At 35.0% G+C, this 13,012-nt stretch overlaps 1 protein-coding gene across 1 annotated transcript in view; it reads right to left on the bottom strand.

Moving 5' to 3' along the window:
• LOC150105691 (uncharacterized) overlaps nucleotides 1-13,012 on the bottom strand; it is a 139,980-nt gene that overhangs the window by 67,278 nt on the left and 59,690 nt on the right. The window contains exon 3 of the mRNA XM_090395014.1: nucleotides 4,184-4,697. The gene's annotated coding sequence lies outside the window, so the exon portion shown is untranslated. The remainder of the gene's footprint in view (nucleotides 1-4,183; nucleotides 4,698-13,012) is intronic.

Below are 13,012 nucleotides of genomic sequence, written 5' to 3'. Positions count from 1 at the left end.
GCGATTATAAATGCTTTTCACTGATGCTGACTTTCAGAAGTAGTAACAAATCGAAAGTCAACGAGGGAAACATTGTGTCCTACTAAATCAGCAATTTTCCTTCCATCCTTAGCTTACTACTACACCTCCAATTAAGCACAATGACCACCACTGAAGAAAGATGCAGTGTTGCTTCTGGCACTGCTACAAATTCTGTGAATCGTGCAATGGCAGTATCGAACAAAATTTGGAAAAACACCATTAAGGCTGGTATTAAGATTATGTCGACTAAGACCATATATGAAACCATCTTATGTCTGTTAATTACGTGTGTTTATTTTCTGATCGGTTTGTTTGTTTTGCTGGTGGTAGTGGGGGGGGGGGGAAACCTTGCTTCCTGCATAGGAGAGGCCTATCTCACCCTCGAATAAAGAGTCTCTCGTGCTACGAAGAGAATCGAATGCTGTTTATTTATTTAATAACGTTTGCTTGTAATTCTCTAAAATAGCAATGTGAAGGACCTTCGTAATAAATATGTTTGTTTGTTTGTTTTTTTTAAAAAAAAAACTTTATAAGCGAGATAAGTGTTTATGGAATCAGAAATTATTTTAAATTATGGGAGTTATGAAGAAAGATTAGCAGCGTTGCAAAACGTAATAAAAGAAATGCACTGCCGAGTATTACTGAAAGTGAATTTAAAAATAAAGTAACGAATCTGAGAACAACGACCAATATACTTTTTATTTTGCATGGTTTTTCATGTCTCCCACCCACAAAAACCTGTAAATTTCTGGTACATTAATACCGTGAGGGGGAGCTAAGGATTTCTTCTTCCTTTCAGGTATAAGGACCCAGAGCCTGCTGGTTGGAGATCGGGTATATTAACCATTCAGCCAACCAGGCCAGCATGTATACATGGACTGAAACTTCTGCTCTGTGCAATCTAAATTAATACAACCCTCGAAAATACAATCGAATATTAAAAAAATATGTACAAAAACCACACTCATTTTGTGTGTATGTTTGTGCTTTCTAGCTCGCTTACTTTTTTTGATCATATAACGATCATAGTTTCGTGTATTTTTTTGCACCAAATAAAATAATTTTGAATTCATCTTTAACTCATCGTTTGCCATACACGTTGCCTTTCTCTCCCCCCCCCCTTCTCTGAACAAAACGCAGTTCTTCAATTAAACAATTACAAATCTATTTACAAGGAATAATAACGTATTTGTCCTTTGATTCTACAAAACGTTGGTATCAGACCTACTGTCAGATACTAAGTTTTTGTTTGTTTTGTAAACAATCACGGCTGGGGAATTGTTTATCATTGATATAGAAATATAAGCATTTGTAACTTATCAGTCTTCAAGTATACTCTGTACTTACATCTTCATTAACTGAAATATTATTGTAAACTTGAACTCATGATAACCACGTGTATCGTATTACACTCTTCATATTTATGAATGTGATGCTCATTATGAATATCTTCTTAATTACCATGTAGAAATCTTACATCCGGTATCATTTTCCCTTCTTGTCAGTGCTGTCATGAAGTTTTGCTTAGTAACAAGAGTTCTTCATTAACAGAATTACATTCTATCAAATGGCAAGTCATTACTTAATGTGCTTTAGCTTCTAGTATTCCAAACGGAAAGCTAAAACTCACCCTTTTTTTTTTTTTTGGTGTCTTGTTACGTAAGCATTCCCCAGCACGTAATTGAGCCTTTGAGCCATTTTCAGTTTTTGTTTGTCGACGATGTTTCTATTTTACTACAGAAATTCCCGTTAATCATTCACGTATGAATTTTCAATTTCGATACTTTTTTTTCATTTTCAAGAATCATTGAAGAATGGAGCTGTGTAATTAATAAATATCCTGTTGTCAATTGATTTGTTGTTTAGCACCAGCTCCAAACATTTGCTCTGCGCATTAATCTGAAATACTTTTTTTTTTGAAGGACGAGAAAGCTCCTATCAGAAGAACAATCTGAAGAAAACTGTACTGTGCAAGGTTCCGTGGCGAGATTTAATCTAGTGTCAGGTTGCCAGTGACAACCGTTTCTCTCCCTCCTTCTTTCTATTATGTAGTGCTGTTCTGACCTTCAGATCTCCACGCGTAGCAGTGATTAACTGGCGGAACGGGTTTTGCCGCGGATACGCATTCCTTAAATGCCAAATATTGTCACTCCGCTATTAATTTTGCCTTCCTCCTTTCCTTTTTCACCTACAACGTGGATTCTGTAGTAAAGGTCGTTAAACATGGACAAATAAATTTGAAGGGGAAAAAAAAGGCAACAGCAACTAATGGTTTCGGGAATCTATTTTGTTTTCCCATGTAAAATCATGTTTATTTGTCTTCAGAGGATCTGCAATGGCTGCCTGGATGTGTTTTGAGACTGTAATAGTTCACTTAGTGAATGTTGTATGATGCTTGTAGTGAGTAGCTCTTCTTTGTTCGGTTATTTATTGTGTATGTGTAAATAATGATGGAAAGATGTAATTAGCTCAAAAAGTTTTACGTGATCTTCTTGATAAAATATTTAGTATCGGAACTGCGATAATTGTAGTCTGGAATCTGTTATTAGTATCAGACGTCGACTCGTTGTGGGTGCCTTTCAAAAAAACAGTTATTTCACATGTCAGCTTATTTTATCACGTTCTAATTTTTTTTTTTTAATGATAATCCCCCCCCCCCCGGAAGGTTTTATAAACAAGGAACTTTTTTTTTTTTTCAAGCCACTTCAGACTTCGAATAAGCAGGCTGAAGTATCGCTCACTGGTCGATGAAAATATATTACTTAAGTTTTTACTAAGTTAGAAGGAAAAAAGAAAAAACAAAAACAAGAAATTTATGAAAAAAAAAACTGATGAAGGGGAGAAAGGGGGGACAATAATGCTAATTTGAATTCTCGTAGAGAGGCGGTAGTATTTTCTTCCCGGAAACTCGGTCGGGTTTTTCATCTCGCAAAACAAGCAAACTACTCAGAAGAACACGTGCAATTAACAGACATAATACCATGGTCTTCGCAGCCTTAGTTGCTTCGGCCATAATTCCAAAAACAACTGACCACACCCACTATTACAAAACGCACTATTGTCTATGATCATTTCCATACTTGTTTTTCTTACGTTGCTCTAAAAGTCAACGTACTGATGACTTGGTAAATGTAAATATCAATGGGATGATTTATTTAACATTTGGGTTTATTTACGGGTACTTTCAGTTAGAAATATTGTATTTTCTTGCCTAATTAAATAACTGTAGTAAAATACCGTAAAAATCTCTAGGAGATTGTCTCATTAATGCACTACTTGAACCTAATTGAACCTTAAGGTATAAAGAACCTTCCTTTTTCGATGCCACTGAGAATAAGTCACCATCCTGAGAATAAGTACAACCAGCAATGACACAAACTCAGTTCTAGGAGTCTGTATATTATCAGTGTTTTTTTCCCTTAAGGGTTTCATTGATGCCAGAACGTTTTAGAACTCTTGGTATTCATTAAAATCCAGGATCATAAGCCTCGTCAGAAACATTGAATATCTCATGCTTGAAACATTGCAGTTTTAATGGACTCTCAGTGAGTATAGAAATCATAATTAATAAAACAAAGAACTTAAAGGGTGGTCAATTTGGCAATAGAAATGATTAAGCGAAAGGATGACTGGAGTCTTTTAGGTTCTTATCTTCAATAATAACGATTTACAAAAACACACACAGAGATTAAGAGTTTTTCTGCCTGATCTTTGATGAGGATCAGAAGTTCGCAATAGCTATTAAACCATAGAAATCCTCATAATAATAATTTTATATATGGAGCTTATAGAAGTTTCAAAGGCAAATATTTTTCGCCTACTTGGTAAAATACTGATAAATGTTTATTATGATTTAATTAATAATTTTCTTTGCAAAAGTGAAGCCTTTTTAGATTCTTATTTTTATTACTTTAGACAGAACTAGCAGCGTTACCATTCATAAAAAGAGTACAATATTTTTATTACTCCAGACAGAACTATGTACCCGTTACCATCCATAAAAAGAGTACAATATATAATCATCTTATTATGTGATACTCTTAGAAAGTTACAAAAAATGAATACTTTAAAATATTGTTAAGAAATAATAAAAAAAAGTAGTGATAAAAACATAATAAAACAAAACAGTAATGGAAGATTTAAAAAAAAAAAAAAGTATTACCATGTATGTCCAAGGGTAGGCGAAAAGTCTCAGGCGAAATCGTTTCCTTTGATGTATATGGTATTGCTATGATGCCAGACTACACAGATGAAAGAGGAGCCCTTAAGCTATTTTTCATCATATTCTTCAACACTTTGTGTTGAGACATTTATCCAATCGTTTCCATGAGTTTAATGTTTCTTTGTAAAACGTCACCGGCTGGATTCGAGGTTTCGTTCTGGCAGGAATGAGAGGCAATAGTTGCTGCGGTCTGGTCTGTTGGTTGTGTGACAGCATCCCACGGCAGCAGTGTCGTTCGAAGTAGTACAGTTCTGCCAATAACACATTTTTCGCATTGCTGACATTGATCATTTTATATTTAATAATTTCTATCCGTATACTGAAGTCATCAATCTAGAATGTCATCTCATGTAATTTTGAGACCACAAAATTCCATTAGTGCATCGTTAGTCCTCTGGTGTGGATACAGACATATTTGCACTGACGTAGCAACCAGTGCAGTGTCGCCACCTGCCTGAAAAAAATATATAGGAAAACACATTAAGGATTCATCTTTCGTTGTACATTCTGAAATATTCAGAATACCATAATACACTACAATATGTCAAACAAAAAATGTTGGCAAAGATTTCGATTTCCCGTGGTATATGTGTTATGATATTCAAATTGCAATACCGAATTAAATACAAAAAAAAAGTACAAAAACCAAAGGAAACAATTAATATTTTAATATTATTACGTAGTAGAATGAAATACATACTTGGTCGTAGCTACCTACGGTACCAGCTAACCTTATCGTACTAATACGACAGGTTTACTTGATTCACATTAAGGGGGGGGGGGGAAGTCATGCAATGATGTCATATTTACTTTCAGAGAATTAATAGAAAACTCTATAAAATATAAGAAAGTAATGCAGTTGTTTTCCACTGATATACTGTAAAACGATTTGGATGAAAATTTAAAACAAATTCAGTAGTAAGAAGATTAATTAAACTCATGAAGATAACGAATAACTGTAGTAATAAAAACAATATTAAACAAAACGGTATTATTGATTATATAATAAGAACTATTAATAATTAATACTAATTAGACAATTGGGAATCTGCCTAACAAGTTAAAATATAAAATAATCTGTTATGCAGGAGATGTTGTGCTACAAGTAAGAAGACTTCCAAGATGACTTGCAAATATTACTCAATGCATCCTCATTAGACGCAGAAAAGCATGTCAACATTAAAAATGAAACAAACGATTTTCTCAGAGCTAGCATGATGCAAATTGGAATTACCTCAGAACATAATAGCGTAGGTAATGGATTTCTGGTACTGGAGATGGCACTGAACTCGGATCGTAATGGGAACTCGGAAAACGGATATTAAAAGCAACAGAAATGTTAGGTTCACTAAATGATTTCATATAGAAAAAAATAATTACGTATTAATGTGGGAATCCATAAATAAGTTGTAATATACTCGGTGAACTCAAACAGTTACTACAAAAACATTGCACCGACGACATGTCAGATGACCATTTACAGAAAATAATTGTCAAAACTAGATTACATAAAATAAAGAATGAAGACATTTTGCTTATTTTTTTATGAGATTCCCTCTTCGTAATGGTTGAAACTCTAGTAGCATAATAGTACCGTGGGTGACTAAAGGTTAAATAATTGAAGAACTGTCTGCTAGAAATCCAACATATTTTTACACTACTTCAGGTGTTCAATAAGCAAAGTGGGTCTCACAACTGCGATAAAAGTCGTTTAATTATTATAACTGTAGTAATTAATATAATGTAAAATCAGCAAAAACAGAATGTTCGACAAGAAGGAAAACGTAAAAGAAGAATGATTTCGATAAAAGATTGAAAATTAAAAAAGACCAAAGAAGAGTAACGGATGGAAAGACAAAAAGAAAAATTTCCTAACTTCAAGATATACTGTCAACATTGAACATTTATAGCTCAGCGAAATGAAAGATCAGTTTGATACGCAATTAAAACAATACTCTGTGTGTGTGTGTGTGCGCGCGCGCTGCTCATCTGGATTGGAATGGTCAGAATCCGAGATGTAATTGTGTGTACTTGTTTTCTCCAGTTAAGCAAATCTTACAATTTCTTATTACCGAACATCACAAAATGGCATTTTAAAAGTACATTTTTTAAAACTGAGATATTGGTGTGCGGATAACATCAGACAAGAAAGAAAATGGCATTTTTATACTCTGAAACTATTGCATATTTTAAATTTTTAGAGACATTATTCTTCTTCTTCACATTAATTTCTTTTCAAATGACTTTCTAGTAAATAATATCAAACGAATGGTTAAATAATAGTCTTCCTTTATTTGTAGAGACAGCTTAATAAGTTTGATGGTGAGCGCTTTTTTTTTTTTTATTTTTTTAATCATCACTAGCAACCACACTTTATTTAGACTTTATTACAATTTAGATTTTTAAATTTAATTTAGTTTAGCTTTAATACAAATTCAATTTTATTGATAAGTCGAAAGTGATTTTCTAAAAGGCCTTAACCAGGGATTCATCTCGGTAATTAAACAATTTGAATAAAAAAAACACCAAACACTTTCATACAACAGGCAGCCTAACGTTTTCACTAGATAGTCGAACTTTCTGAAAGTAACTTTACAATAGCATGCAGTGCTTGCTTCACCTTCGACTCTCTTTGGTATTGAGACTCTTTAATATTGCATTAACAGATACGTTTTTTTTTTTTTTTGCGTACTTTTATCAGTACCAAAGAAAACTAAGCGTTTGAACTGTGGAATCAGTAATATCCTAAAAAAATGCACAAATATCAAGACGAAACGCAACGTTCAAGATTATTTTTAATTGTTCTATGAATTGCTGTATGAATGAGTGTTCATATTTGAATAGTATTTTCATTACTAAAAATATAAAACATGATTTAGCGCGTCTCAATAACTTATTAGTTACTCCACATTCACCTGATTTGACCCTAAGGTTGATTTATTTAAACCGATCAACCTACTCGAATGGACACAACTTTCCTAATGATAATAACGAGAACATTGAGTGTTGGTGAAGTGTTCAACGACATCATCACGAACAACAGATATTAAAATGGAGGATATTTCGGATCAATTTGCTATGAAATATATTTACAGCCAAATAACAGACATTCAGTATAGCACTGTTCAGTCAGCTTGGTTGGACCGGCGGTTAACGTGCTCGCTCTGCAACCGAGTAACCCTACATGTAAATCACAAATCGGCCCATCCTTAGAATAGTGTTCACACATTTGGAGTAGTGCACCTAAAATCTTCCTAAAAATTCTTGATGCTGTCTAGAGGAGAACAATTCGGCTCATAGATAACCCTTCCCTTACAGGCTCAATTAATGTTTCAGCACTGTGTCTCTTCTACAGATACTTCCGTTGTCACTGCTCCAGTGAATTGGCAAACACCATTCTTCCACTTTGTTAGGCCTGCTAAAACAAGAGCAGCAGCTGCTCAAAATCCATTTTCAATGCAACTGAAAACACATCGAACCTGCCTCTTCTCTTCTTCATTCATTCCACCCACGTCTTTAAGAAAAATGTCATCAGATTTCTTCTTTCTCAATCCTTATCTGCACCTCAAACACGGAATTGATGTGCTACAGGTTCTTGTACCTCTCGTGTGTGGGATAAATAAATAAATAAAAGCAGCGAACTACAGAAGTGCGCGACGTCATCCAACAAACTGGAGACGAAAATTTTGTTGCCTCGTCAAACCACATCCGAAAAAGACAAAAACTCACACTTTCAAAAAAGATTTGGTGAGGATCAAAACCAATTTCTTTCCAGATATAACAAAATTTGGTGAGGATCAAAACCAATTTCTTTCCAGATATAACAACTTGCCTATATCCAGATATGAGCACGGGCGGAGCCTAGATGATAATACGACCTTGAGAATGCAAAGTCAGTACCGGAAACTTCCCACATTTCCGAACAGGACGTCACATTGGAAAGTAAAAAAGAAAAAAAAAACGTAGCCATTACTCGGAAATCCGCTCGTTTCCTCTATATTCTTTTTGAACAAACTTCCTTTACATGTGTTACCTAAATATTAAATAATAATAAAGTACTGCTTCGGTCGCGGGATTTAGAATAGATACTGACTTAAAAAGGAGCTGCCCTGAAAAATAAAATTAATAACATTTCAATTTATTATTTTTTTATATAAGGGGTTACTATCTTTTCGATTATCCCTGATATTTGTTCGCGTCGTAATAATATATCAAATATATAATGTAAGTAATATATTTGCCGTGATGTGTATTTGCAGCATGTCATGCAAAATCCCCCTCCCCACTTCCTTTTCCAATATTTATAGAGACCTCCCATCGCTTTTAATAGGATGTTTTTTAATTGACGTTGTATAGGATCATAAATGATGTTCCGAAGAATAAAAATAAAATAAAAACATTGTCACCCATTCATCTTTCAGGCTTAAATGCCCTCAGACCAATTTTTATTGTTCCAGAACAGGCTTTTCGAAGAAGTGATGCCATAAATATCTTGTTTTGTGGTCATTACTGTATCCCATACCTGCTTTTTTTTTTTTTTTTAAATAAATAAAACAAGTTATTTTTCTGCGCATGCCCGGTAATTCTGGATACCGGTTTCATAGTTCGTGACACGATATAGCGAAATAGAAAGAGAGAGAGCCTTTCACAACTCTCGCATGTAGCGCACTGAAGGAGAAACCAAATGAACTATTGACATAGCGATTCAAACAACGGAGTGATTTTTATCTTCATAACCTCGGTAATGTATGCTTCTATAGGAAGGTGTGTCTCGTGTTTCTAGGTCGGTCAATTCATTAACCCTTCGTTTTAATACTTCCTGTTTCCCACCCGCATTCAACTTCGCATCTTATTGTCGCTCCTTTCCCATTCAGGTCGAAATTCCAAGATACTTTCATTGATGACACCAAAGTGAATAGATGGTAAGGACAATGCAGTTCCTCTACTGGAGATCTGGTTTCATAGAGCATGCTCAGTTGTTTCCTTTTTTTCTTTGCGATCAAGAAAGGAAAGGGTTTTTTTCCTTTCACAGATGCATACGCCAGTGGTCGGATGGATGTTACCAAAAGTTTGATTATTAGACCATGCAGAAAGAAAGAGAAAAGAGAGATGTGGATACGCGGATAGAACATGAAACAGAAGAAATGAGGAAGAGAAAGAGATGAGATTCCATTGGAAATTGAGTGGCATATTTACGTATGAAGAGAAGAATGCAGATATGAATACACTGTCAGATGAGAAGAATACACTGTCATGAGGAAGTGGTATATTTTCTTGGAGTTGGCAGATAATAGTGGTAGAGAATTCTCAGAAGACAGAGACACACAACTGAAAGATAACCCATATTCAAAGACACGAGCTGAAAAGTGAAATGTCCAGCGTTGTTGAGGATAGTTTGAAAGGTAACGAAGCACTGGCCATTCGGAGGATTGGTCTTCTGGTGGATTCTTATAAGTGTGTTTGTTCAAGAGTAGTTGCATTGGTGTGTTTGATCTGGAGATGACTGAAAGATGACTATGTTCAGTGAGGACTACGCCCTGAAGTAGGTTGTCTAGTTGGCTATGTTTCGGAGCAAACGTGCGATTGTTGTTTTCAAGAATTACCACTTTTTTCTTTCTTTTTTTCTTGAGCAAGTTGCTTATATATTGTTCTTTTTACCTGGCACTTGCCTGAGAGGTTGGGCAACTGGGTTCAGCTGAGCGTTTATAAGCTCGGGACTTTCGCCCTTCATTTGAGGAGATACATTCAACTAGAAAGTTAGCTCTGAATTTACCACTGTTTGTCCTTAAGTTATTTGGTTTCCAGAGTTTAATTTCGCCACAGAGGCTTGTGCATACATCCTCTAGTGCGAAATTAAACTCTGGAAACCCAGTACCTAAGTGCCATATGAATTGCTTTTTTTCTAGTTACATATTATAATTGCAACATCATCGGCATACGCTATCTTCAGGTGATTGAATTCGTTTGTAGAGCAAAAAGTAGTAGTGATTTTTTTGTTGTTGTTGTTCAAGAACCATAAGAAGAGCCCGATGGTTGGCGTTTACAGTGATTCACAGATGGGACATTCTTGTTTTATTCTTCAGATGTAAGGTAATGTGGTGAACTGGTTTATTTTGAAACCAAAAAGTGCTTTCTCGTACAGTACATGGAAATTTAAACGATGAAAGGTGTGTATCCAAATGCTCCTAAAACTTCGAAAACATATTTATGTTGTACACTGTCATATGTTTTTTCTTGATCAAGGCTGATTAGTGCTCGGTTTTCGTTTTATTAGCAATGTGGAAGGCTGCTGATCACGTGTAGGTTATTATGTATTGATATTCCTAATACAGAATATAAGCTATACATATAGTTAAGTCACTATTTTCCTAGTGATATAATTTGGATCTTCTGTGATGCCACTATGCACTTTAATTTATCAAGTAATATAATTTTAAATATGGAAAGCATAAAGGTCAAATGAACAAAAGTTATGCTGAAGCATCGCATGCCGTTCATGTGAGATGCACAAAAGGTTTATGCTTCGTGGTGAGATTAGATTATCATTGGCAAATACTAGAGTGAGACACGGATAATTTGAATTTTAAATACAGCCATATAATACGTACAGAAATCGGAAAAAGTAATCACTTCAGAAATTATTATTTTTCTGGAGTGAACTACAGAAAGGCTAAAATAATTCGTTTTACTTATTATACACAAGTCCAACTTCATTCTACTCTAATCATACAATCTGGGAAAGCTCTGGAAGAAAACGGGACATTCAGTACATCGTCAACACTGTTACCCATTGTAAATATGAGCAAAAAAATTTATAAATTATTTATATATATATATATATATATATATATTAAAAACTTGTCTATATTGGTGTCATAAACACGTCGGTTCACACTTCACGCACGCAAAACAGATAAAATTCAAAAAACAAAAACAGCAACTCATGACAAATGACAATGTTCAACTGGGTTGCTTCACACAACCAATCACAGCCACTAACAACTTCTGGGTGCTATTGTCTCAACGCACACTCTACCTCGCCTTCTGGGCCGTTTAAAATCACTGGAACGCTAAGAATTTGACACGCTGCGCCATCTGCACGTCCGTGTAAAGAGCTCAAAGGTGTCAGTATTTGTAACCTAAGCTATTACCGCGAATGTGATGCAACGTTTACGCGTCGAAAAGTGTCCTCTTCATGAAGCATTAGTATGTTGTGTTTAATTTTAGGGATCACGAGAAGCCAGGAAACAATTAGAGGAGTATTTGACACGAATAAATGCAAAAATATAATATCGGTGATATTGCTATTCTGTGGGTGTGACTTAGCAACTTAGCACACCCAGAATATTTGCCTTTGATATATATATATATATATATACATATATATACATATATATAGCCAGCTATATCAACAAAGAAAGAGAAGAAATGGAAGATAGTATGAGATAGTATTGCAGAAAGCTCAAAAAAGACAGCCTAGTCTGAGAAAGTAGGAGAAAAAAAAAACTATTAAAGATAGCAGCTCATGAAGGAATTTAAGTACCTTAACCCGAGTGCACTTTTTTAATTAATAAAGTTAGAAGTCAAAGTGGGACGCTGTTTTAGCCTGTCACTAACAAACTGTGTATACGTAAATAGAACTAATTGCAACTACCGCTACAGTGTTGTGAATTAGACCAAAGCGTTCCACCTCTTAACGGCTCCTCGTTAAGGTAACCAAATCTTAATGAGTTTCCCCCCCCCCCCCCCCCACTTTTAGATAGCTTTCCTTAGTTTCAAGTAATGAGTTCTCGTTAGTGCTCAACCAGTTGCAAGGTCCTGTTAACAGGAAGATTTAAATGAAAAAAAAAAAAAAAATTATATTTGGTGCTATCGGGTTGGAGATCGGGTGGTGTTGTTTCCCCTTGACCTAATTCTGTCGGGGAAGGTAGCTGAAGTGGAGAGACAGACACGAGGCAAAGGACATTCGTTAAGCTGCGATGCGTCCCCGTTGTCTTACGATGAACTTAAGGTGCACGTCAAGCTTAATCTCAAGGTCTTTATTGGTTACACGCAGCCAACACCTTTCAACAAGAATCCAAAGAGGGAATGTCGAAGGTCCGCTGATAAGAACTGCACAGCGCTTGTGTACGAGTATGACATCGTTCGATGCGATGCTTCTGAACCTTGCTGTTGTCCATAAGGTGCCTAGGTATTTTGCTAAATGATCTTTATTTTCTCTTCAATGCTTCGGCACAACTTCTCTCCCGAATGTGATCAGACCTAAAATCCACATTTCGCTGTGCATGGAATAATAGAAAGATAGAAGAAAAACTACAAAATATTCTGAATGTGTTTTAATCATTTTAACTGCTGTTCAATTAATGAATTCGAAATATTCCTTACTTTATCTGAAATGATATTTATTGATATGCATTTTGTGTACAAGACATTCGACATCCCCAATAAAACTAATGTTTCCACTTACTCTCGAGAATATTAGTTTGCTAATGTTAATGGCATTTATTAGTAATTACTTATTGACAGTTTTATGTTTAGATCTGTGGCAGAATAAATCATTTATTCTAGAATCATAGAGACTATACAAATTATAACAGTGACTATTTGCAAATGACACACTTTTCATTATCGAAGCTCATGCATTTTAGAAAGCCTTGAGTAAAATATTTTCAAATATCCAGCGGCTAAAGCTTATTTAGGAAACAAAGTACAAAGAAAAACACACGTGAAAAACAAAAGAAAGAAATGGAACAACAGAAAGCGATATCA

This window comes from Typopeltis vanoorti, chromosome 6, assembly GCF_054136105.1.
Source record: "Typopeltis vanoorti isolate ZY-2024b chromosome 6, IOZ_Tvanoo_1.0, whole genome shotgun sequence".
NCBI lineage: Eukaryota > Metazoa > Arthropoda > Arachnida > Uropygi > Thelyphonidae > Typopeltis > Typopeltis vanoorti.
The sequence above is the reverse complement of the archived record's forward strand: the minus strand, read 5'-3'. Positions and strand labels throughout refer to the sequence as shown.